The 26,764-nt window shown below is 34.8% G+C and overlaps 2 long non-coding RNA genes across 3 annotated transcripts in view; both read right to left on the reverse strand.

Moving 5' to 3' along the window:
* Positions 1-21,626, reverse strand: part of LOC137490442 (uncharacterized) — a 54,366-nt gene extending 32,740 nt beyond the window's left edge. For both annotated transcript variants that reach the window (XR_012387997.1, XR_012387998.1), the window contains exons 1-2: positions 21,447-21,626; positions 21,073-21,319 (exon numbers count right to left, since the gene is read on the reverse strand). This is a non-coding gene — a long non-coding RNA (uncharacterized lncRNA). The remainder of the gene's footprint in view (positions 1-21,072; positions 21,320-21,446) is intronic.
* Positions 16,134-17,499, reverse strand: LOC110438938 (uncharacterized). Its single transcript, XR_002457341.3, has 2 exons — positions 16,798-17,499; positions 16,134-16,475 (listed from the first exon to the last, which is right to left on the reverse strand). It is a non-coding gene; the product is annotated as an uncharacterized lncRNA (long non-coding RNA).
* Positions 21,627-26,764: the final 5,138 nt, after the last annotated feature.

Below are 26,764 nucleotides of genomic sequence, written 5' to 3' on the forward strand. Positions count from 1 at the left end.
TTGCATGGTTCAGGATGTATAAAGCTACGCATCGATAAATTTGCTCTTCAGTGTTTGGACTCTCAGTAATGATTTCAAACCCCACTGAACTGAGCTACGATGAACTGAACTTAAACACTAAAAACTGAACTACCCTGATCCAGTTACTATGACCATTTATGTGAAGCTGCTTTGACATAATCTATATATATAAATATACATATATATATTCCATATCAGCTCACTATGTGGATTGGTGTCTTTAAATATTATTAATTGACATCTGTGTAAAAAAGGTGCTTGTTTGATTATTATTAGCATATATGCCAACAGTTGTTGTGTTGGGAGTATGTAGTCTAACTATGTAAAGACATAAAGTCATGACCTCTAAAACTGCTTTTAGAGTCACTTCATTTTACCTTTTATTTGAAAAAAAAGACAGTTTGTCAATTGCTTTCAATCAAAAGTTGCTAAACTTTAAAATGTCATCAGATTAAGTCATTCAACATACTAGCATATCTTGGAATGTACATCATATCCACTATAATGTTCAGCTTAGTCCCTTATTTATCAGAGGTTGCTAATTCCAGCATGTTTTAGGCAGCAGATGTATTTCCAACTGCAACCCAGTACTGGGAAACAACCATACATGCTCTCATTCACATGCTAGGATTAATTTAGTACATTCAATTCACTTATAGCACATGTTTTTGGACTGTGGGGGGAGCTGGAGCACCCGGAGGAAACTCACTCGAACACTTGCAGAAGAACATGTAAAATCCACACTGAAATGCCAACTGACCCGGCCAGGACTCAAATCAGCAACCTTCTTGCTGTGCGGTGACAGTGCTAACCACTAAGTCACCGTGCCAGATTAATCTTTTAAATACAAGTTTGAATTAAAATGCATATTTTTTGTCCATTTTGCCCTTCCGTCACTCTGAAACGGGGTTTTAGTCAACAAAAACATAACCTTTTGAAAAGTCTCTCCATAGTGGATTTCATCTTGCTGTGTGGACAGTAAAAACTAAGACTTTTTTAAAAAAATGACACATTTTTTGCCATGTGACAGATTCCAATAAAATGGTGGAGGACATTGTAAAGCAGTTTTTTTGGGTGCTCTATTTCACAGTATTGTTGAAGATTAATGTCAGTTTGTACAAGCTCTCAATATCTCAAAATCTTTCAGAAGGCAAATGGAACCCTATAATTGCAAGGTAACGATTTTGCGACAACATTTCAAAGAGTTGTGAAGTAAATTAACACCTTAACACATACCAAAATGTTTACAGTCATTTCTGTCAGAACCCGAGTTCAAACTTGGCTTTCTCTCGTTTCTGACAGCACTTTTATCTTTTCTTTTTGACAGCTTTCCAATCTGCTCTCTCCTATTTGCCGTGGAGCTTTACACAGCTGATTGTCTTTGCCAATCAGTAGTCTTACTCGTTTACTGCCAACTGCCTTTCGTTCCTGCTGATTGCTGGTCCTATATCTGAAGCTGTGGTCAAATTGGAGTTTGAGCATGTGATATTCTGTTATGTGGCGTGGGATTAAACAAGCTTTATTAGACATTTTATAAAGCGAGCGATTGCTCCATGTTTTACATTTCTGTCCAGATATGTCATGTTTTGATCCTCGATTGATCTCATGCAGTCAAGTGATGCGATTTCGCAGGCCAGAGTTCACCAAGCTTGACCTTTGCACCGCAGCAACCTGCGAAACTTAACGCATGACCCCGCGTTTCCGGTCTGACGCATTCGCGTGAGTATGAATGGAAGTCTATGGGAGGAAAAGCCCAGTGTGACCGAGTGTTAGAGTTGCCTACACTGAGTGCTGCTTTCTAATTGGTCTGTTTCTTAGTTTACTTCTGCTTTCTATGTACAGTTCTCTGGAACCATTCTGGATTTGCTCTGCCCTGCTGGAAAATTGACCCTCTGCTTTGCCTGCATCTTGTACTATACTACCAGCCCTGAACCAAAGACTTACTTTAAAGGGTCACAAAACACCAAAACACATTTTTTTGAGCTGTTGACAGTCATATATGTGTACCACGATGCTAAAAACACTATTAGGACACATATTTCTCTAAAAAGTGAAAATTGGTTGTTTTTGCGTTATTTTGAGCAAATTCATACTTGCGGTTTCAACTGAATTTTTGAAGCTGCGTCACGGCTATGAGATCTTTGCATGTATTCCAGTGTGTAGACTGTCTGTCTGTACCTGGGAGTACTTCGCGATGTCTCTGAGTGTACTGCATTCATTCATGAGAAAGACTTGGCTCAAACCAATCAGCACGCTCTATTGTGTATGCGGTGCAACTTCATTAATATGCATGATAGCTTCGAAGACTGTTTTACCTGAAAGAGTGTTCAGACGGCAAAAAGATGACTCGTTGTGTTGCAAGTGGAAGAAGAATTCTTTGGTGATACGGGTTGTCAGTGTTGCTTTTATAATTTGCTGCAAGGAAGGTTTTGTTGTCATTTTCCCGCTATAAGAGGGCAGCTAGACTCACGTGTGGATTACAGGGCACGTGACGCGGGACAGAAATACTTGTTTAAGGAACTTTTTTTTTTTACTCATGAACTTTTGTCATCTGGAAATGGTGAAATCCGGATTTGCTGCTTGTCTCCTTTTAATAAAGACGCGGTTCCAGTTGGTGTTGATTGTCCTGTCTCTACAGATTTGGTAAGTAAGCGATCAGATGTCTTTGTTTGTTTATTCAGATGGTAAAGTTAGTTCGTATTGTCAGCAGTACTCTTTCAATGTTTAAAGACAGACCTTAGTCAAATTATTTCTAAGTTTCAGAAAGTTTACCGCATGTTAATATCACTACAATATTATGGACTAAAAGATCCGCTGTAAATGCTGCTCTCAGATTGTAAACATATAAACACAGCAATAAAACTATTTCCGTCATGTAGGATTTTTACCGCATTTTGTGACAGGAATAACACACACGGCTTTCTGACGCTACCTACTGACTGCATCTAAGTTACCAAGAAATGCGGAGGTTTTTATTCTTTCATTTGCCGTGCGGTAACAAAAATTGCATTAAAAATACACGCTTTCAGCAATTCCTTGAACCAAAAATCTAATTTGTCACGAGGGGCATGAATGAAATTCCTGAATAAAAGAGCAAAACTGCAGTTAAAGTCCACCATTAAAAGGGCACCTATGGTGAAAAGTCTACTTTTCAAGCTGTTTGGACAGACAAGTGTGTAGGTATAGTGTATAGACCACCATATTGGGTTAATATAAACACACCCAGTTCTTTTTTCCACCCAGTCCTTTAACAACATTGAAAAACGCTTCAATTGGTCCACCGTTTTTGAGCGACCACACTTGACGTATGAGTGCGGTCCCCCCGCCCACCAATATTGATTGACAGACGCGCATCACCATATCCTCAGTTTGTTGTTTCATGTCCACCATTTTTAGCGTGTGAGTCAAAGCGATATCCCCGGCGCCCAGCCACAATTCGGGACACTTCATGCTTCTGCCACGCCACAGAGCGCCATCTGAATAGTTTCATTTTAAATAACATGCGAATGTGTGTGTCTGAGTGTGCCGTGTCGCGGCTCTGGTGCCTAATTCAGTGTATGTGGTTATTAGTCTCAGTGTACAAGTTCGGCACTTTAAACTAGCACACAGTTGGCTGTAAAACTATGAAAAGGCACAAATGATTTTGTACTCTCTGCTTGGTCTGTGTCCGAGTTGGCTGAATTCTGATCCTCTCATGTAGCTTCTCTCTGTCTGCCTGTCTGTTGCAAACACAGAGTGGGGGAGCTCTTGGCTCCGCCCCCTTGTTACATTGGGCAAGAAGCTAAAACTAATTTTCATGTAAAGCAACACAGTGAGCTGTGTAAACACTGCAAAATGACACTTTTTAACACATTATTATAAAAAATCTGAACTGTGTTTTGAACTGAACCTAAACTGGCACACTCGAAAAAATAAATAAATATTAATATTAAATCTTAAAGGGGTAAACTATGTGCCTTTAATAATTTAACAAATAATTCGATAACTGATACCCATGTAAACACAGTCACTGTCTTTCTCCCCTGCGTCTGTGTGTTTGTTTTGCCTCTGTGAAAATCAGCGTGTGCCCAAACCGACACTCCCATTTTTATGAAAATTTTTTTGTACCTTCCCTTTTTCCCTCCTCCGACACTCCCCCCTAAACTGAGCTGGACACGCCCACTTTACTGACTTTTACCAAAGTAGAGGTGTGAAAACACCCTTCTGAAACCGGGGGGTTTCATGGCCCTTTAATGAAATTGGATTTTAGCCCACTACTGATTTACTTTTTCATGTGGTGCTGTTAATTTTTGTTGGAATTTATTCTATGGTTCTGACACGTGGTCCATTCCTCTGTTTATTATATTATATTAAAAAAATAAATAAATAAAAAATCCAAGACCTGCTCTGGATCTCTGCGAGTTGCTGAGTCTTTCTTTTGCTTATTCACTTAAAAGCTTATTGAACTGAACTCCTCTGCTTTTTGGTCCTTTATACAGACACATGTGACAATTTGAGTGTAAATAACAAACTTTTGGAAAACAATTAAATGATTCTGTGGATGCAGAGCGTTTTTATGAAAAAATGCTGTTTTCACTCTCCAGGTTAGTCAAGGTATAATGTGAACGAGACTTCACAACAGAGTGCAGATCTAACACTCGTAGAAATAAAGGTACGTGATCTGTCACTGGGGTGGTACCTTTTTGAAAGGTACAAATTTGTTCCTAAAAGGTCCATAATAATATCTCAAGGATACATATTAGTACCTAAACATAGATAACATAGTACCTAGAAATACATTTATATATATACTTTTGAGGTACAAATATTTACCCTTCAAGTACAAATGTGTACCTTTTTAAAAAGGTACCACACCCCAGTGACAGCTCTCGTATCTTTATTTATGAGAGTGAAATGCAGGTTTATTAGCAGGATGGTCAGGCAAGCAATGCTCAACACAGGGGCAAACACATGTACACAAGAAATCCAGAGACATGGTCAAAACACAGGTGAATAATCAGTACAGGCAGGAAGCAGGCAGCATAAACAAACAAATCAACAAAGTAAAGGTCTAACATGGAAAGGCAAGGAAAATGTGTTGCAATGCTCACAAACAGTATAACAAGACTCAGCAAAGAGGTGTGCTGTGTATATATGTAATAAGTTCATGAACAGCTCCCAGCCTTGAGTGTGTAAAATCAACGGAATAAGAAACAGGTTTTTGTAAGCGGTGCATGACTGGAACTTGTAGTCCATAAACTGGCAGATTTGTAATTCTTTAGTGAAAGTGTGTTTACCAACGATTTACCAGGATTAGATCGCAGGTGATTGTGACACAAGGGGATTTAAAAGTCTAATTCAGATAAGCTTTTGTGAAATTGTAAAAGACATACATTATGCTGTATTACTTAAAGCAATAAAATTTAATAAAATCAAATAATTAAATAATCTAAGTTTTGTAAAAATCATTAATTATTTTAATTGTATTTGATATCAGTTTAAAAGCTCAGAATCAACAGAGGCTGGGAGACTCTGGTTAAGCATGAAATCACACATGCAGTGGTGCATATAAGTGCAGTAAAAACACATTGTATAACAGTGCCACACACCGAGCATGATGTGCTGCTTCACTTGAGACAACCAAATCTCTTTAGTAGATTTACCCCTTTTGCCTCTTTGTCCCTAATTAACTTTTTATTAACCTCTCTTGACATAATGTGCAATTGTCATGCAATTGTCTAATGTGCAGATGTAAAGATGAAGGGGATAAGAAATGCCACGTTGACCCGAATAAAACCCTATACAATATGCCCTACAACTATTTCACAAAACACCTTTTGATTTTAATATGAATCACTGAAGTCCCAGAGGCCAAACTCACACACTCATGAGAAGTAAATGTAAAAACATAGCATGAGAATGAGTCAATGTTAGATTTCAGTCCTGTGAATTTTATTTATTTATTTTACTATTATTCATTGGAATATTTATATAGATGAGAATGATTTACAGGGACAGACAGAAGATTTTTTATTTTATTTTTTTGCTATTTCTGCACAGAATTATTATAAATAAAAAGATAAATCTGCAGGTTTTATGTGGAATGATTTTGAGAGCATTAAAAACTTAACACAAGAAATTTTAAAAAATGTTTTATTTAGGTTTACAATACAAATCCAATTACAACTATTTGTTTAGTAAACAAAACTAACGGAAAACTTTCATATTAAATACTGTATCTACTAAAACACAGAACAATTTACCTTATAAACTGAAATATACATAAATCATTGTTAAATAATAATACTGCGATTAATATAAAAACTGAATAAAAATATTAACACACATTTACAAACAGTGAGCTCATAAATAGACTAATGATTGGCTAAAGCGTAAATCTAATTATTGGCTAAAATCCTCTGAGTGCTCTGGTTTCCACCACAGTCCAAAGACAAGCGCTATTAGTGTATTGTTTGCATGTGAGAGTGTATGGATGTTAAAACATATGCGTAAAACATATGCTGGATAAGTTAGCAGTTCAATCCACTGTGGCGACCCCTGATGGACAAAGAGACTGAGCCGAAGGAAAATTAATGAATAAACGAATACAGATTTGAGTAATCTGTAGAAAATTTGCATCGATTCAACAAACAGAAAAATAACAGAACTGTATGACAAATAGTGAGTTGTCAAATAAATTGATGAAAAATTTATAATAGCATAATTCAAAAACAAAAGATCAGGATGAATCAAATCTTAACTCCTTCCTTTGATTTTATTATTTTATTTAAATTTTTGAAACATGAATTCAGTTGTATTTTTGAGCAAATTATTAAAACAACAGAACTGTATAAGAAATAATTCATTCATTCATTTTCTTGTCGGCTTAGTCCCTTTATTAAACTGGGGTCGCCACAGCAGAATGAACCGCCAACTTATCCAGCAAGTATTTACGCAGCAGAGGCCCTTCCAGCCGCAACCCATATCTGGGAAATATCCACACACACATTCACACACCCACTCATACACTACGGACAATTTAGCCTACCCAATTCACCTGTACCACATGTCTTTGGACTGTGGGGGAAACCGGAGCACCCGGAGGAAACCCACGCGAAAGCAGGGAGAACATGCAAACTCCACACAGAAACGCCAACTGAGCCGAGACTCGAACCAGCAACCCAGCGACCTTCTTGCAGTGAGGCGACAGCACTACCTACTGCGCCACTGCGAAATAATAATTTATCAAATTATTGAAAATCTTTTGAGTTAAAAAATGTCGAGATGAAAAGAAATGCATGTTATGATTTTACTACCTAATATGAATCATCAAATTACCAGAAATTTGCAAAATTTACAAACTGGTATTAAGTTAATGACAATCATAGCACTAGAATGAGTCATATTTCTATCCTTTGATTTTTTTTTTTTTACTATTATTATAATTATTATCACAACTGCATGTGAACAAATGGGGATTTATTTTTATGAACAGTGGTGTAAAGTAACAGATTAGATTAGATTCAACTTTATTGTCATTACACATGTACATGTACCTAGCAACAGAATGCAGTTTAGGTATAACCAGGGGTGCAATAGCAGAAAGTGCAGGATATAGGTATGAGTTATAAAGTGCAACAATAGAAAAAAACTATAGGTGATATTTACAGATGGATGTACTATTAACAGTATATACAGGTTACATTAGCTATGAACAGAGATTGACAATAGATGGATATATGTACAGGTTATTATTAATAATCAGAAATACTCAAATAACTCATAATTCAGTCATTCTTTTTTCGGAATTTTACTTTTATTTTATTTTTACTTTTTTTGTTTGAGTAAATCATTTGTACTGTATTAATACTTTTACTCCCAATAATTATCCTTCAACTTCCAGTAACCTTTTTTACTTTTTGAGTAACTGTCTATTTTTCATTTACGGTGACTGGCTATGCAGAATAATCAGTCCCATAATTTTCCTTTAATCAAATCACACATAAAAAAAATAGCATCCAATCGAATCACGCTTAGAAAAAAATGCATCAGACAGACTGACCTCAAGACATGGACACTTTATAAATGCAGCAAGCATGTTTAGTGTGAAAGCTAAAAAGATGGTAAGTCATGGGGCACCAACTGTTGGACACTCGTAACATGTTAGTCAGGGTTCAAAGTGCATGACCTAAGTTTGCCCATTAGATTACACAACTTTCACTCCACATGTACTGTAAATGAATCAACCTGCTTCCTATCTGGCTTATTACAGGTGTATATATTAATGTAATGTGTGCTCATATAAAATTAATCTCACATTTAAAATTTATGGATGGCAAATAATTTAACTTAAACTTAGAAACACCCTTAAAAGAAAGTGGCACTGATGTAAGCTACACTTTTATTTTCCAGGGTATAGGTGGAATAATTTTCATAGCTGAATACTTCTCGAGTACTTTTAGAAAGGCTACTTTTTACTCTTACTTAGAGTTGCATTTAAAGATACTTTTACTCCAATTGTACTGTTTGGCAAGTAATGATACATTTATATGAAAAAAATGTGCATCTCGTGAGTTTAAAATGAATCACCAAAGTCCCACAGGACAAACTCACATGCTCATAACAGTCAAATGCAGGGATCAAGACAAGTATATATTATTTCCTTAATTTGCTTTTTTAAGCATTTGTAATTTGTATTATTTATTTAGATGCAAGTAAACAATGTCAAATAAGCGATGATTTCCCAAACAGTCCAATAAGAGACCTGTATAACAATGTGTGATCCATCTAACAAGTTACTGAGAGTCTCAGTCAAAATGCATTGCTGCAGGCCTGCAGATTACGACCCTAAAGGATTTTCTGTACCTGATTCAGTAAAGGAGAGCGGGAATCAATTAGACCCACTGACAGAGGTGAAACACACAAGACATGCCGCAGTATTGGAAAGCTCATGTCTGTCATGGTGCTTGTCTCATTCCAACACTAAAAGCATTGAAAATCAATGTAAGCGGAAGTGAAGCTAATGTGATCTCTTAAAGCGAGCACTGGAGCCGTTTCTGAGGCTGATTATCAGGAGAACATGAACTGAACATGGGTTTTAATTGCCTGTCGACACACAAGTAAATGAGGAGACTGGGTTCACTGGGTCTTTAAACTAATATGACAGACAAAAATTTGCAGCGATTACCCTTATGAACATAAATGATCACTCTTAATTCTCTGCCCTCCGAATGGATAATTAGATGGATGGATGTACTGTAGGCACTTAGCCAACGCAATTCTGTATCCTATATGCAAAATACTTTAACTTATTTGTTACATTTTTTGGAGACGCAGTGGTGCAGTAGGTAGTGCTGTTGCCTCACAGCAAGAAGATCGCTGGTTCGAACCTTGGCTGGGTCAGTTAGCGTTCCTGTGTGGAGTCTGTATGTTCTCACTGCCTTCGCGTGGGTTTCCTCCAGGTGTTTCGGTTTCCCCCAAAGATATGCGGTAGAGGTGAATTGGGTAGGCTAAGTTGTCTGTAGTGTATGAGTGTGAATAAGAACAACCGAAATTAAAACACTGGATGTACTGTAGGGTATATGCTATTTCAGTAAAAGACATTAGTTCACCTAAAAATCTAAATTGTGTCATTAATTGGCCACCCTCATGATGTTCCTGACCTTCCTTCATTCATTGTCGGCTTAGTCCCTTTATTAATCCGGGGTCGCCACAGCGTAATGAACCACCAACTTATCCAGCAAGTTTTTTTTATTTTTTTTATACGCAGCGGATGCCGCAACCCATCTCTGGGACACATCCACACACGCACACACTCATACACTACGGACAATTTAGCCTACCCACCCTACCTTCTTGCTGTGAGGCGACAGCACTACCTACTGCGCCACTGCCTCACCCATGTTCCTGACCTTCAAGATTCAAATGTTTTTTTTAATGGAATCTGAGAGCTCCCTCATCCTCCACAAGTGGGTCGCACAGGTACAGTACTATGATGGTTGGGGCGTCATATGGTGCAGTGGGTTTAGGGTTGGGGTACGGGTAGATGTTAAAAATATATAATTTATTGGGTACTTTAACAAATAACATAAATAATACTCGGTACAACTACTGTTTTTACATTACTGTGAGGGTTGGGTTTAGGGTTGGGGAAGCGGTAGACGTTAATAAAAAACAATTAGTGAGAAATTTAGTAAATAGGCTTAATAATAATAATTCTTGTTAACTTCACATGCACATACATTTCTCTGCTACATAATTTGCGATGGCAAGAAATGTATATAGGGCTACATTTTCAGAATGAGCCTATATGTTGCCTGATGTATACACCAGATGCCTACGCACATCGTCCACTCTTTTAAACAAAGCACAGGCACAACCGAAGTATATGTCAGTACCTCACCCCTACATGATACACAAAAAGAGCACAGTACTCCTGTAAAAGCATGCCTTATATTGACTCTAAGAAAAAAACTGTTGAATAAAGTCGTATACATATACCTGATAAATATAAACAGCACACACATATATATATATATATACATATATATATATATATATATATATATATATATATATATATATATATATATATATATATATATATATATATATATATATATACATATATATACACATATATATATATATATATATATATATATATATATATATATATATATATATATATATATATATATATATATATATATATTGCAAAAACAAACTTTTATTTTGGGTGGGATTAATCGCAATTAATTTTTGCTCAGCCATAATTATCATTATTACTTATAATAAAATGATTATTTTCCTGTAAACATTTTGTGTTCTAAAATTACTAAACTACATAGAGAAAATGTAGGAAGGGTAATGCTTTTGAGCTGCATTAAGAGTCAGAATGATCAAAATCATCTTTTAAAAACAGTGGACCAGGAGGAGCCAAGTCGGAGCACTCACTCTGGTCCCCCGGGCTCTGAGCTGGTTGGGGAAATTCCAAATTGAACCAAAACAATCCACTACAATTGGCTTAAGATTGGCAAGCAAAATTCAAAATCTTTGAAAAACAGTTAGCATAAGCAGTACCTCTGTGATCTACTATACTTCTACTATCACTGATCATAGGCTAAGCAGTTCTGCTGTGGCATTCTCAGAAATAAATTAATGGGCAAAATGAAACAAGCAGACAATTAATAAATTAATAACTTATTTAATAAACCGTTGAATGATATCAGAATGAACAAAAATGAGGGGAGAAGAGCATTTTTGCCTAAATCACTTGAATTTTAGAGGCTAATAACTGCATTCTAGCTCCATCAGATACATCAAGTTCATCAGCAAAATGAAAATGAAGGGCTGCATTAAATAATAACATTTTAATGCTTGTTTTCTAATTGCGACAATTAATTTCAATATCTTATATTTAATATACATCTAAACCAATGAGTTACGAATAAACAACACATACTTCTAATACACAAAAAAGCATCGAGAGAGTGTGTGTGTGTGTGTGTGTGTGCGCGCACTGAGAATTTGGAGTGGAAGTGTACATTATCTGCTCTAATGGGCTATGCCATTATTTATGACAAAGTAATTCTAAGCACGCTGATAAGTGTCTGATTAAGCATTGGAGTCGTATGATAAACCATTTGAGATGCTAATCCCTTGTGCTCGGGATGCTAATTTGTTCCTAATGTGTACTTAATAGAAGCTCGAATAATTGACTCATTTTCACAGGGACATAAGCTGTAATCTTGCATTAGTTCCTGTAAAAAGTAAGTCTTGGCTCCAACCCAATAAAGTGGTGGATGACTGCTCATACATGACATGATTTATGTCTGGTAATATAAAGTTATTAAAATTAAACATCAGTGTTTGTACCCGTGACAACGACTGATTAATGGTATCCTTTAGATATTAAACAAATTCATCTTTGTGGTTTTTCCGTTACTCGTCAGCTGTGGCTAGCCTGAGGTCAAATGTGGTCAGTTCAGACTTGGGAATGAAATCGTTATTTGTGTGAAAACAGGTGCGCTTACACGCATTAGAAGAAGTTATGAGGACCAGTAATAGAAGGAAACAAGCTGTTAAAGGCATACAAGTATGAAAGCAATAAAACGTTTTACAAAGGAAGCTGTGCAATTTAGTTTACAGGCTATATATATCATGTACACTAGAAGATTCATGGTTTGTACACTCTGCAACAGAATACAGTTGCTTGTCCTGTTTTACAATGATAGTAAGAATTTGTTCTCACCCAGTTTGGTTATCCACTATAGCAGGACAGCAGCTTGTTGAAACAACTTCAACCATCAGAATCATACTAGAGAACTAGTTTATTTAGAAGAAAGAGATGAGATTCACTCTGTGTACACATGAGACTTTTTCAGTAGATGTGATACAGTTACTGGTTACAGTTGATATTTATGGAATACAGACTGCTGTTTGTTTTCCCATATGAGACATACTGTTTAAGATGTTAAAACAATTATAAAACAAACAATTACATATACTTTGTTTTATAACTTTGATTTTCAAATATTTTTTACTTCAAATCAAGGTTTGTAAGGTTATGCTTCTTCTCATGGTTTAGTTCATTGCTTAGCGTGCTTTAATGAAACATTCTAAAAATCTATATGTAAAACATACTTTTTACAACAATTAACATGAATTGGATGACAAAGTGTACAGTACAACAGGGAAACAATAAAAAATAATAATATAAAAAATAACTTACAAAGAGAAATTAACTTATTATATAATACTCATATATAAATAAGTCCTTATAAAGTTTTTACACTTTTTTATTATTAACATTTTGTAATGTAGTAATTGAGTCATTTAGATCATAAAAAATTGGCAAATTGTGTTTTAAAAAGGAAAAAGTTGTGAATATATTTTACCATTAAAATAAACAAATTCCCTATATACATTAGTCTATGTTATGTTTGCCATGAAAAAAGTAACAAATAATGTCCTACATAGAAAAATCCAACCCAGGCTCATTCTGAAAATGTTTCTCTATATACATTTCGCAAGAGCCCCAATTACGTTTCAGGAGCTATGTTTTTTTGCATTTTTTGTTTTCACGAATCCACGACAGGCCAGTGTGTATCTTTTTTTTGAGATCTCAAACTTCTCTTGCAAGTGCCATTCGCACATGCGGTTCTCTAGTAAATCCACCAGAGGCTACCCTAAACTCAATCTACAAATTTAAAAATCAATTCAGAAAAAGAAAAGCCCTCGTCTGATTTTTACCACATTTTACCAAATTCTCACCCTGTTATTTAATTGTTTATTTAATTTATTTGGTTTCTGGTTTTGTCTTATCTGCTTTCTGGAACCGTTCTTCACCTGACTTAAACCCCATCGTCATGGTCATCCTCCTCATTCATTTTCTTTTTGGCTTAGTCCCATTATTAATTTGGGGTTGCCACACCGGAAGGAACCACTAACTTATTCAGCACATTTTTTTGCAGCGGATTCCCCGGATGGTCATCTCCTCTCTGCATCTCAAGTCCACAGACGTACATTGTGAGCGAACTGGACAAACTGATAACAGCCGGAAGGCCGTCTATACAGAGGTCAGTGGTCAGCTGGGAACAAAAAGTAACGACAGCATACCGCCCCATAGCATTAATTAACTATACATTCTTCTGGCTACAAAATTCATGATCTCCAGAAATAGGGCTACGTTTTCAGAATGTTACATTTTGACACCCAAAAACAGATACGTCCAACTAAAACTTATGTTCTTAATAAGGACGTACTCACACTATGCTATCTGAACCGTGCCCAGGCCCGTTTCCCGAATCCGGCTCAGGTGCGGTTCACTTGGCCGGCCCTCCCCTGGTTGGAAGAGGTGTACCAAAGCGCGGTTTACTTGGGCTCGAAGCCTGAGCCCAAAACTGAAGATGAAACATGACTTTTAAGAGACTGTTTTATATAGATTTGTTAATCATTCTTACTGATTAATGAACACAAACTGTCGTAGATTATTAAAGATGCAAACCCCTCACTGCACGACAGCTGCACCTTTAGCAAACCTCCTAATTCCTGCAACACGAGGACTTTATTGGCTGTTCTCCAAAATATTTAATTGAGTTTCACTGCATCCCAAATGACTAAAATTATATAATTAAAGCAATCTCCACTGTTACTGAACAGCACATCATCGATGATGTAAGCGTTTACAGACCCGAATGTAACGTGAGTGCTGGCCGTCGGGGGAGACAGGAGGAGGGACAAGCGTGCTTCGGCCCTGTTTAAGGCTACTGTACATAGTGTGAGTACACCCTAAGATTATTAATTATGTAAAACAATAATGGGAAAATGGACCCTTTTCACAATGACGTCACTTAACTTTTGCTTTTTTCTACAATGCAGTGTATTCATAATTCTGTTACCTTTGAATGGGATATTGCACAACAAACTTACAACAAACTGAAAAAGTTAACATTACATGTTGTGATTTAAGACTATTAAATTATTGGTTTTGTGTCCAAATGTTCTTTCAAAACTGAATACTGCTTTCTGAGTTTGAAAATGATTAGGTCTCCTCAAGTTATTAAGAATATAAGAGTAGGCTATTGTTTAAGGGGGGAAATATATTTGCAAACCTTTCACTTATTAAATTTAATATTTTGTCAATAATTTATTTTTACTTTAAGGCTCTGCATATAATAATTGCATATAATCTATATATATATATATATATATATATATATATATATATATATATATATATATATATATATATATATATATATATATATTATGGAAGTTTTTTCCTATCAAAATTCAAATGAAAATTCAAATGCTTAAAAGATCAAATGATAAATCAAATGCTCAAACCGACATTGCAAATGATAAATCAAATCCTCAAACTGACTCTGCAAATGATAAATCAAATCCTCAAACTGACTCTGCAAATGATAAATCAAATGCTCAAACGGACTTTGCAAATGGTGAATCAAATCCTCAAACCGACTCCTCAAATGATAAATCAAATCCTCAAACTGACATCGCAAATGATAAATCAAATCCTCAAACTGACATCGCAAATGGTCAATCAAATGCTCAAACAACTCTGCAAATGGTGAATCAAATGCTCAAACTGACATCGCAAATGATAAATCAAATGCAAATGAGGTGTCAATCAACCAGCATAGGCGGAGCTTTAAGGCGGAAGAGTTTGTTGTTGACAACAACCGGTAGCGCTACGACTTTTTCAAGGCGTTCAGATTTGCGTGCACTATTCCACGTCGTATCCGTATAAACTCGTGAAAGAGAAAGCGAGAAATCTCCTATTGCTTCTGTCCACATTCTGAAGTGTTCATCAGATGGGTACATCTATCACAGGAGGCCACGAAAAACCATACGGCAAGATGATGATGCTATGTCACATTGTGGAAAACTGGAGAGATTTAGACATCTTACATGTAAGTAATTAAATCCAGAAAGACGGTTCCTTGAGTTAAGTTACAGTAAAATAGCACTAGTTGAGCTACTGTACAGTGAACTGTAGAATTACTGAAAGTGTAAAGAATTACAGTATATTTATTTTATCTTGCTGTAAATTATCATGTAGGAACTTCTGTAAGCACATGACGTTTCAAACGTTAATTTACATAAATTTACATTATTCAATGTCTGACAGAAAAATATAAGAGGTATTGCAGATTAGCAAATTATAACATTAAACAGACGTCTGAGTGATTTGTTTGTGTTGATGTAGAATGCACTTTTGTCAATACAGCTTAGGTGAGATACATGTAATATTAATACAGTAATGTTTTCTTCTGATCAGTTGGTGATACATTTATGAAAGTATAATTTGAGCACACAAAATCACAGAGGTAACGTGACTTGTCTGGTTGTTATAGAGAAGGAAGCACACATATTTGTGTGTTAGCTGATGCAGAGTGACTGAACAAATGCTACCATCATATTTGTTTAACAAAATATTGTTGTTTCAAACCGCTATTACAACAATTTCTTTAATGTTGATTTATATGCCATTTCTGGGCTGGAGCAGGACTTGCAAGGCAAGAAAACAGAGAAAACCTGAATTCAAAACATGAAGTAAGATCATGTTATTACTTCCAATTCAGAACTCAAATGAAACTCAAAAAGTGTGCTGTTAAATGACTTCTTTATTAAGAGCTTTGCATAATCTGAAATGTCCTCAGACTGGTGTGTGCAGTGATGATGATGAAGAACAGCAGTGTGCTGATGAAGTAAATGTTGAAGATGCTGTAGTGCCATGGACAAGACCCTGCATCCCTCCACCTGCCTGCGTGTCCTCATCTGAGCCAGATGCTGGTGTGGTCTCTTCATCTTCAGTATGAATCGGTTTCTCAGGCATGGACAGCCTCACCTCACAACTCTGTTCCAGTCTGACTGCAGCACTGAGGGATGTGATGGCAAAAACAAGTGAAGTCCAGAAGTCCAGCATGCAGCAGAACATGGGGTTTTGTCTGAAATACATGATTGTTTGAATAAAGCTTAGTTTCGTATCTTGTTGACTTGTATTTATTTATCATGGTTACTATTATTAATTCTTTTAATCATACATTCATATTTTCTTTAATTTTTGATGAATACATTAATAATTTCAATAATGTATAACTACATTATTTCATTTTTTGACTGAAAATAAAGATGTACTCACCTTGGCTACATTTGTCTAGTGACTATTCATGCATAGCTGTGGTGTGTGTGTGTGTGTGTGTTTGTGAACAGCATTTATTATTTTTGTAAGTGTTGGGGTGGGCTTTGCAGTCTAGAGTAAATACTCACATTTTTCGAGTGTAAAATTTCTCCAAAGGAAGATCTTCAAGCAGCTGTCCGACATCTTTGTGCAGATGTACCAATGTGCCAACATTAGAAAGGCTATCAGGTAGGGTTATCAAGTTACTGATGCTATTAGGTGTTATTGCTTCTGTCCCTGCTATTTCATTTGTATTATTATGGGATTGTTATCAATAACAATTATTATTAATCATTATTATGCAGAAATAAAAATTTCATACAGGCTTAGGGAAACATTGCTGTATCTTAACAATTAACATAAACAGCAAAAAGAGAACAAATGTAATAGATTTTCTTTTGATATAAGAATATATGATTATATAATCAAACAAGACTGGAAAACTAACTTTAAGCATGTTCTACATGTGGATAAAAAATGTTACACAATAAAGGTAACAACAAATTAGGTGAAATTTGACAAGGATATCTTATGTAATAAAATATTATTTTAAATTAAGATTTATTAAACCTGCCATTTATTTAAAGTTGCGCTTGTAACGTCAGTTATGTAACTTTTTTTTATTATCTTGCCGTATGGCTTTTCGTGGCCTCCTGTGAGAGATGTACCCATCTGATGAACACTTCAGAATGTGGACAGAAGCAGTAGGAGATTTCTCGCTTTCTCTTTCACGAGTTTATACGGATACGACGTGGAATAGTGCACGCAAATCTGAACGCCTTGAAAAAGTCGTAGCGCTACCGGTTGTTGTCAACAACAAAGTCTTCCGCCTTAAAGCTCCGCCTATGCTGGTTGATTGACACCTCATTTGCATTTGATTTATCATTTGCGATGTCTGTTTGAGCATTTGATTCACCATTTGCGATGTCAGTTTGAGCATTTGATTTACCATTTGCGGAGTCGTTTAAGGATTTGATTCACCATTTGCAGAGTTGTTTGAGCATTTGATTCACCATTTGCAATGTCGGTTTGAGGATTTGATTTATCATTTGCGATGTCAGTTTGAGGATTTGATATATCATTTGAGGAGTCGGTTTGAGGATTTGATTCACCATTTGCAAAGTCCGTTTGAGCATTTGATTTATCATTTGCAGAGTTAGTTTGAGGATTTGATTTATCATTTGCAATGTCGGTAGGAGCATTTGATTTATAGTTTGAGCATTTGATTTATCATTTGATCTTTTAAGCATTTGAATTTTCATTTTAATTTTGTTAGGAAAAAACTTCCATAATATATATATATATATATATATATATATATATATATATATATATATATATATATATATATATATATATATATATATATATATATATATATATATATATGTTCCAGCATATGTAAAAGGCTTAATTAATTTTTTTTTTTTTTTTTTTTTGCCCAACCCTATCTATAGTAAATATACAGGTGACTAGATAAATTTTCTAAGGGTAGTTCTGTGTAGGTGGAAGTACGAAGTAATTACAGTCATGAATTTCACTGCTGCACACTGTGAGTGCATATTAACAAAGTTTATTGTTCACTTTCAGCTTCTGACAGAGCATTTTGAGCCAGAAACTTTGACGTGAAGTCAAACGTAACAAGCGGAAAGAGAAGAAACATGGCACGTTAGCAAAAATTCACTAGATTCCACAAGGCATAAAAGGTCCATTGTCTACAGCTCACCAAAATAGTCAATTTCAAACCAAGCAGCTTTCTGTTGGTCAGTGTGACAAATTCTTATTTTGCCCTCATGCGAAGCTCCAACTCATGCTGATTAACTGAAATTGACACATGATCACAAGACGAGGGTAAATATAGTTGCATACTATAGGTCTTCAGACTGGCCTCCTGTACCCTCATGTCTGGACTCACACAGAGGCCATCTGACTAACATGTGAAAGAACCAAATGCAGATTTGTGGTTTGTGAGTTTGTTTGTTTGTTTTTTCAGTGATGACAAAACACAACAAGAAGACTTAAGAAACACCCCAAGTCTTTTCTATTCTGTATAATTAAACCTCAGCTGGTTAGCCAGTGGTCTGAGTCCATATCTGTAGCTAAACCTACTATAAATGTGATCACACTATCACCACAATTCTTCTTTTATCTGTTATTGCTTTGGTAGAAGGTTATAAAGAAATCAGAAGTGTGATGCATTAGCAAAATTAGAACAAAAGTCCATTGTCTAATGTCATTAGGGGAGCGACGTATAAATGCAAGGCACAAAAATCACTTTCAAAACAAATGGATCTCTGTTGGTCAACACTGAATTTGTGAAGTTAAAGCCAAGGAAAATCTGAGTGGGAAACTTTTTTTATCCTAAAAATATAAATACTTAAAAATGTACTTAAGTGCAATAGTGAATTAAAAACACTTTAACTACGTATACAATACCTAGTTACCAACTAATTGATCAAGTTACCGGTCCTACATGTCAGATTGGCACTATTTTATTAATTTAAATAGAAAAAAGTGATCCAAGTTAACAACAATAAAAGTACAGAGTGCCTCAAGCATCCATCTTAGGCCCTCTATTGTTTTCAATGCTGCCCCTTTGGCAACATTATTAGAAAACATGGCATGATCACTTCTTTAAACATGCTAATTTCTGCTTGGATGTAGTCCAAATTTATTGTCCACATAATTATATTATATTAGGCTCATTCTGAAAACGTAGCCTTATAAACATTTCTGGAGATCGCAAGTTATGTAGCCAGATATGGCTGCAATTCATCTTTATACGAACACTATGAGCCGGTATAACGCTTTCATTTTCTCGCTTACCAGCTGACAGCTTACCTCTGTATGGACGGCTTTCCCACTGTTACCAGTTTGACCAGTAGCTCGCCATTAACATCAACAAACTTAAGACACTAAGCTGAGTTGACCACGACAATGGGCTTCGAGTCCGGTGAAGAACGGTTCCAGAAAGCAGGTAAGACAAAAACAAAAGCTAAAAAATAAACAAGTAAATAACTGGGTGAGAATGAAGTAAAATCTGAAAACATGGTAAAAATCAAGGGGATTTTCTTTTTCTGGATTGCTTTTTAAAACACTGCAGTTGGGCTAAGGGAAGGGGGTGGGCGAGTCAATCTGTGCTTTTTAAAACTATTGGTTGGGTTAAGGGAAAGGGGTGGGTGGGGTGATCCAGCCTGATCTCACGAGAAAACGTAAGTATTTTACGTTTTGCCCGTTTAGTGGCTAATTCGTACGAATTCGTACGAGTTCAGTCGTACGAAATGGTACGATTTTAAAAAGGAGGCGTGGCACCTGACCCCACCCCTAACCCCAACCGTCATTAGGGGATAAGCAAATCGTACTAAATTGTACGAATTAGATCGTACGAATTCATACGAATTAGCCACTAAATGAAAAAGTTATGAATTGCCGTGAGATTGTGTTGGGTGATCGGTCGGTTGGTTGGTCAGTCAGTTGACAGCGGCCTCTGGTGAATTCATGCAAGAAGAGCAGGCGCTTTTTGAAATCTGAAAAAGTGTACACAGCAGCCTATGGTGGATTCGTGAAAACAAAAACTCCCAAAAAACGTAGCTCCTGGGACATATTTTGCTCTCTTCAGAAATGTATGATCCCGGGTTGAATTTTACAATTCTGCAGATTTATGCAGAATGTATAATATAATATAGTAATATCCACAATATTACTTTACAAACTGTATTGTAAATAAATCAAATGAACACTCTCATATTAGTCAATAATATTACTGAAATTTATTTAAAAACTGATTAAATATAAACTTACACACATTTAATTAAACATACAGTAAATAAGTAAATAAATAGATTCCGTCATAGGCTAAAAAGGCATAGAATCTATGCTGGTTTACCTCTACGGCATGTTGTATAAATGACTTGATCAGAAAATAATGTTAAAATTTTTGTATTGTAAAAATATATATGTGAAGAGTTCAGATGCAAAAACCTCTACGTGCCATCTGAAATGTTCTTCCAAAATGAGTATGTTATCAGGCTCCTATGTATAGGTTCAGTCATTTTACTTTTATGGCAAAAAAAAAATGTTTTTTCCAATGACTTTAAAGTAAAATAAATCTACATAAAGGAGGCTGAGAAAAATTTTCATTTTCAACTAAAATGTTGATGGCATTTAGAGGTTTCACATCTGAACTCTTCATATATAATTTCAGAAGTAAATATGCTTGTGCACACGATCAAATGAACTACTCTGGTAAATCCAGTGTGTACTTTTTTTTTTGTGCCACAAACACTAATATATGCATTAAAATAAATATATTTTAGATTTTGAATGTCACATTGTGTATTTCTCTTCCACATATGCTTTCCTACCTTTTTAGGCCCCTCTCCAGACCAGGTCCTGAAGGGAACAATTCGTCATGTTTAATGCGCCTAATCAGGGGCAAATCTATTTATATCCATAAACAGTGCGACCTCCCCTTTAGTAGTTGTGTATTTTGGGTAGTGGGACATGACCGTGGCGTCCGAGTCTCCTGTGTGTCCTTAACACACTGAGCAACACAGTCCTCATTTGTTGGGGTTATTTAAATGTGTAAATGTAATCCTCTTAGCTTAGGGTCTGTTTCAGGAAAAAAAAAAAAACACATCAACAAACAGCTATAAGACAACACACGGTATCTATATTTCACATCCTGACCTATATAATAATAGATATAAACATGTGCTTCCTTTCAAAGTGAGCTCACGTTTCTGTAGGAAGAGCAGCAACTTCAAATGCCAACGCATTGCGGAGGAAAGTGAGGAATATTTTAAAACCCATGGGGTTCCCCCTGTTCCCAGTGCACAGATTTAAGCCGTGTTTCCATCCAGCTGACTGAACTGATGAGTCCAACCTGACAGAGAGAGAGAGAGACTGAAAGAGAGTCAAGGACATGGAGGATTTGAGGACACAACACAAGACAGAATGAAAGCGGTGGGTGGCGAAAGATAAAGAAGCCTTTGTGTGTTTTCAAATGAAGGATCACAGAGACTTGCACTACCCTTGAAAGCACTTTGAAATGTTTCATAGTAAACCAAGGTGACAGAAAATCAGTTTTAACTGCAACTGTTTAACACGCTGAAACAACACTTATTTCGTCTGGTAAATATCTGGGCTTAAATAAAATAAATAAAGAGCTTTTATCCACTGGCAAAGCCTATTTTTAGTCAGCAACTGCCACTTTGGATTAGCATCAAATTGTAGCATGTACTGCCCTCTGCTGTCTGAAAAACACATTGCACACTGACATATACTGTAGAAACATATCTGCGATGATATAAATCAAATAGCAAATTGTTTTTATGATTAGTACACATTTTTACAAATCTAACATGAAAAATCTAGATGATTTGGTATTGCACTTATTGGCAATCATTCATTCATTCATTTTCTTTTCGGCTTAGTCCCTTTATTAATCTGGGGTCGCTACAGCAGAATGATCTGCCAACTTATCCAGCATATGTTTTACGCAGCGGATGCCCTTTCAGCTGCAACCCATCACTGGAAAACATCCATACACACTTATTCATACACATACACTACGGACAATTTAGCTTACCCAATTCACCTATAGCACATGTCTTTGTTTGGACTGTGGGGGAAACCGGAGCACCTGAAGAATATGGAGAATATATATACATATATATATATATATGTATATATATATACATATATATATGTATATATATATATATGTATATATATATATATGTATATATATATATATATATATGTATATATATATATATGTATATATATATATATATATATATATATATATATATATGTATATATATATATATATGTATATATATATATATATATATATATATATATGTATATATATATATATATATATATATATATATGTATATATATATATATGTATATATATATATATATATATATATATATATATATATATATATATATATATATATGTGTRTATATATATATATATATATATGTATATATATATGTATAAGATAAAAGAAAAAAAAGTATATATATATATATATATATATATATATATATATATATATATATATATATATATATATATATATATATATATATATATATATATATATACTTTTTTTTCTTTTTCTTTTTTGTGGAACATATGAAACTCTGAACTCTGGTTGTAGTTGTAGTTCACATTTCTACCAAAGAACAGCTGAAATTTAAACAATGCATATTGAACCCTACTTGAATATTAACACAATATTATAAAGACATACTGTACATTCAATTTTTTATGCTTGTGTGGAACATAAATTGAACGATTTATCTGAAAGCTTTACAAAAATAAAATAAACATATACTTTTTTCAGGATTTTTTTTAAGTCAAACAATAACTGTTTGAATGCATTTTAAAGACCAAAGCAATCAAATAATTTTTAAAATATCACATAAGTAAATCAAACATTTAGATTCTGGACATAACAAACAAAAATAAATAAGTAAATAACCACATTGTATTTTTGTTCAAACAATGCACATGTATACCAATAAAAATAGTTTATAATCAACGATGATTTCATTACATTTATAGACCAATATGACGCAATTGCCTTCAAAATCAAGTTATCAAATGCAGCATAAAATCAGATAATTATATTTATATTATCAATGGGGCAACAGTCAATGGTTCGTTCTTAATGAAAACTTTCAATAGAATATCCTTCTGGAAACGGAAGAGCATATTTTTGTTATCAATACCTCAATCTCCAAGACAACTACAATAGGCACTGAATAGTTATCAGTAAATAAACTAGATTCAAGGCCATCTTATCTGCACTAACCTGTCAGTTTATTACAGGGTCTGCACTGACACCTAGCGGCCAACTATTCTGCAACTAATCTTGATATTTCAGAAGAAAAACAAGACATCAGACTTTTTCCTTTTAAATTCATTTTTTATTTCTAACATTACACAAACAGATGGATAAAAGCATTCCAGCCCATATTTGAATCAAACCTTCAGTTTAACTTTAGCAAAAGACCATCACTAGTGTAATCACAAATGATGTTAACATGTTAGACAGAACTACCGCTTCTAAGGTACCATTCAAGAGATTTATTTTATATTAAAAATAAATTGTAATAAAGGAGGCATTGAGTTGATCAGAACAAAAACTTTACATTATTATAAAAATATTTCAACGCTGCTTTTATCCAATATTAAAATACTAAACTGCTTTCAACATTGACAATGTCAAAATCCAATGTTTTGAATGATCATGCGACACTTAAAACTGGAGTAATGTTGTTTAAACGTCTGCTTTTTCATCACAGGAATAAATTACATCTGAAAATATATTTATATAACAATTATTTGAATAATAATATTTAACACTTTTTTTTAGTAAATCTGATTAAATAATGCAGTCTTAGTGAGCATAAGAAACTTAAAAAACAACAATGACAATCTTACCAACTACACTTTTGAAAGACATGCATGCCTATAAATACTTCAATAGACTGATTTATCCCTCTCTGTATAGAAACAAGATTCCTTAATGTTTACTCAACATTCAACCTCCCAACGACTATGATATATCAGACAGTCAGACTTGGTCCTATTCCCAATAGCCCTTTATGCTAATAAAATTGAAAACACAACAAACACAAAACAACAGCATACAAATTTAAACCTAAAAAAGTGGACAGCGGAGTGTAGTACAAAACCAGCAGGTAAAGCTCAGTAAAGCGTGTGTATGAGGAAGGAAAGTGAGGGAAGAGTGGCGCTGACAGGAGACAGACAGTTTACACAGGCTTGAGTTAGTAATGGAGAACTGAGACTGACACATGACGCCTCACTCTCGCCCATCCTGAGCCACTCTCTCTCCCAGTCAATGTTTAAAAAGCACATAGATCACGTTACACACTCAAATACTGCCATGGTGCTTTCTTGATAGTGTCCATGCAGTCTATGGTGATTCAGATTTTTTGACATAATTCAGATCCAGCGGGCACCTTGACGTCAAGATAATGTCAAAAATGTGAATCGATTTGATGTCAATTGACTACTCTGATGTCAAAATGACGTACAATTGACATCTAACACTGGCGTCAAATTACATCAGAAACCAATTATAGATCATTTCAATGTGGTCATGACGTTGGCCCATGAACATTTCCTGCATGTTATCAAACTAATGCATAACTGTAACAAGAGGCAATTCAATCATAACTTCATGGTAAGACAGCTATAATAACATTTTTCATCAATATGTGGCTCTTTTTGGATTCTCGGAAACTATAGAAGTGAAAATGTAAAACAGGAAACACGTTAGGACTATTGTTTTTGTTTACGTCCCTCAAAATGATCTACAGGACAGTGTTTTTAGATGCATCACACATCAAGGTAGTTTACTTGTAGGTTAACAACCTCCAGGGTAAATTTGGAATGGAAGCTATCAGATGAATAAAACCTTTGTTATATTATAATACTTTTTGTCCTTGGTTTGGGGGGTGTAAAGGGTATCAATGTCTGGATGCCAGAATTGACATCAAATCGATTTGTGTGTTTTTTGATGTTGTTTTAACTTAAGGGACATGCTGGATAATTTGTATCCCAAATGTTCAGAATTGACTTTTTCACAGTTGTGTTTGTAGGTCATCTCAGACATCTGGCGAATTATTTCTATTTTTTATTTTAACTTTTTGGCTTATGAGATATAAATTAAGATATAAACTTAAGAGATATAAGACCACGATTCTGAGGACGAAAGTAAGAATTGCAAGATATATGCTAGAGAATATCGCAAAAATGAATCAATATTTTCAGTTATTAGAATTGCAACTGCAATTTGTTTGTTTGTTAAATGTCCGATTCCGGGTTGTCTAATTTATTGCTAGTCACAGGTCAACATTAAAGGATTAGTCCACCCAAAAATGAATTACTCTCATGTTCCAATCCCTTGAGACCTTTGATCATCTTCGGTAAACAAATGCAGTTATTTTACATGAAATGCAAAAGCCTTCTCCATAAACAGTAATGGTCCCAAGTTAAAATACAGACAAAAAACCAAAAAGAGTGAAAACATTCCATGTGTAAAAAGGACTTTGTTCGCCAAGGTATTTTCTTCCTCATCAAGTTGGTGTATTGCCATTAGATTCATTAGCTCAACATACAAGCATTGTACTGCTGTAATAAATGAATAACCTGGCAAGAGAAGAGAAGACATTGGCAGGCAAAGTGGTTCTTACAGTTTTTTGTTGCAAACTAATTGTTCTTCGAGTCAGATTAAACATTTTGACAATGTATATATTTATATAGGGTGCCCAAACTTTTACTTATGAAGTGAGCCAAAGGTAAATATGGTTGCCAAGGGTTATTTCTTAATGTATTTAACAATATTTAAATAACTAGAAAACATTGCTTTATTGTAACTAATACGGTATATATTTTTAAATTTTAAAATGATTTTATTACTGTAAAAACAAAACTAAATCTAATTTTTAACAGAATGGAGTTACACTAGTTTTTCCTCTTTATTTGCTTGCCGATAGCTTCTGGATAGTCCTCTATTTGTCGAGTGAAAGTATATTTTAAAAACTCTGATTTGTTTACATTTAATTGAAACATTTAATTTTCAGTTTGTTTGTATTTTTATTTTTTAAATTTTTTTTGTAGCCCAGTGATAAAAAAAAAGAAACAAAAAATGTTACATAAAATTAGAAATCATCTGTTAAAGGCGTTCACTAACCCTCTCCATCATTCTCAGATGGTGTGGTGGGCCAAATCAAAGGTTGGAATGGGCCAACTTTGGACAGAAGACCCTTGTTTGGGCATCTCTACATTAAACAAATATTTCATGCACAATATTATGTTTTATTCAAATTCAATATCATTTTAAGACTGTTGAACACGAGATATTAAAAAGTATAACAGTTGTTTTAGACCCCACCAACTTTCACTGTATGGACTAAAAGTCAGAATAATTTTTACGATGTGTTCTTGTGTTCACCATAAAAGTGAGCTGAAAATGAACAGAATTTCAATTGTTCTCTTCACAC

The sequence above is a fragment of the Danio rerio genome, chromosome 12 (genome assembly GCF_049306965.1).
Source record: "Danio rerio strain Tuebingen ecotype United States chromosome 12, GRCz12tu, whole genome shotgun sequence".
Taxonomy (NCBI): domain Eukaryota; kingdom Metazoa; phylum Chordata; class Actinopteri; order Cypriniformes; family Danionidae; genus Danio; species Danio rerio.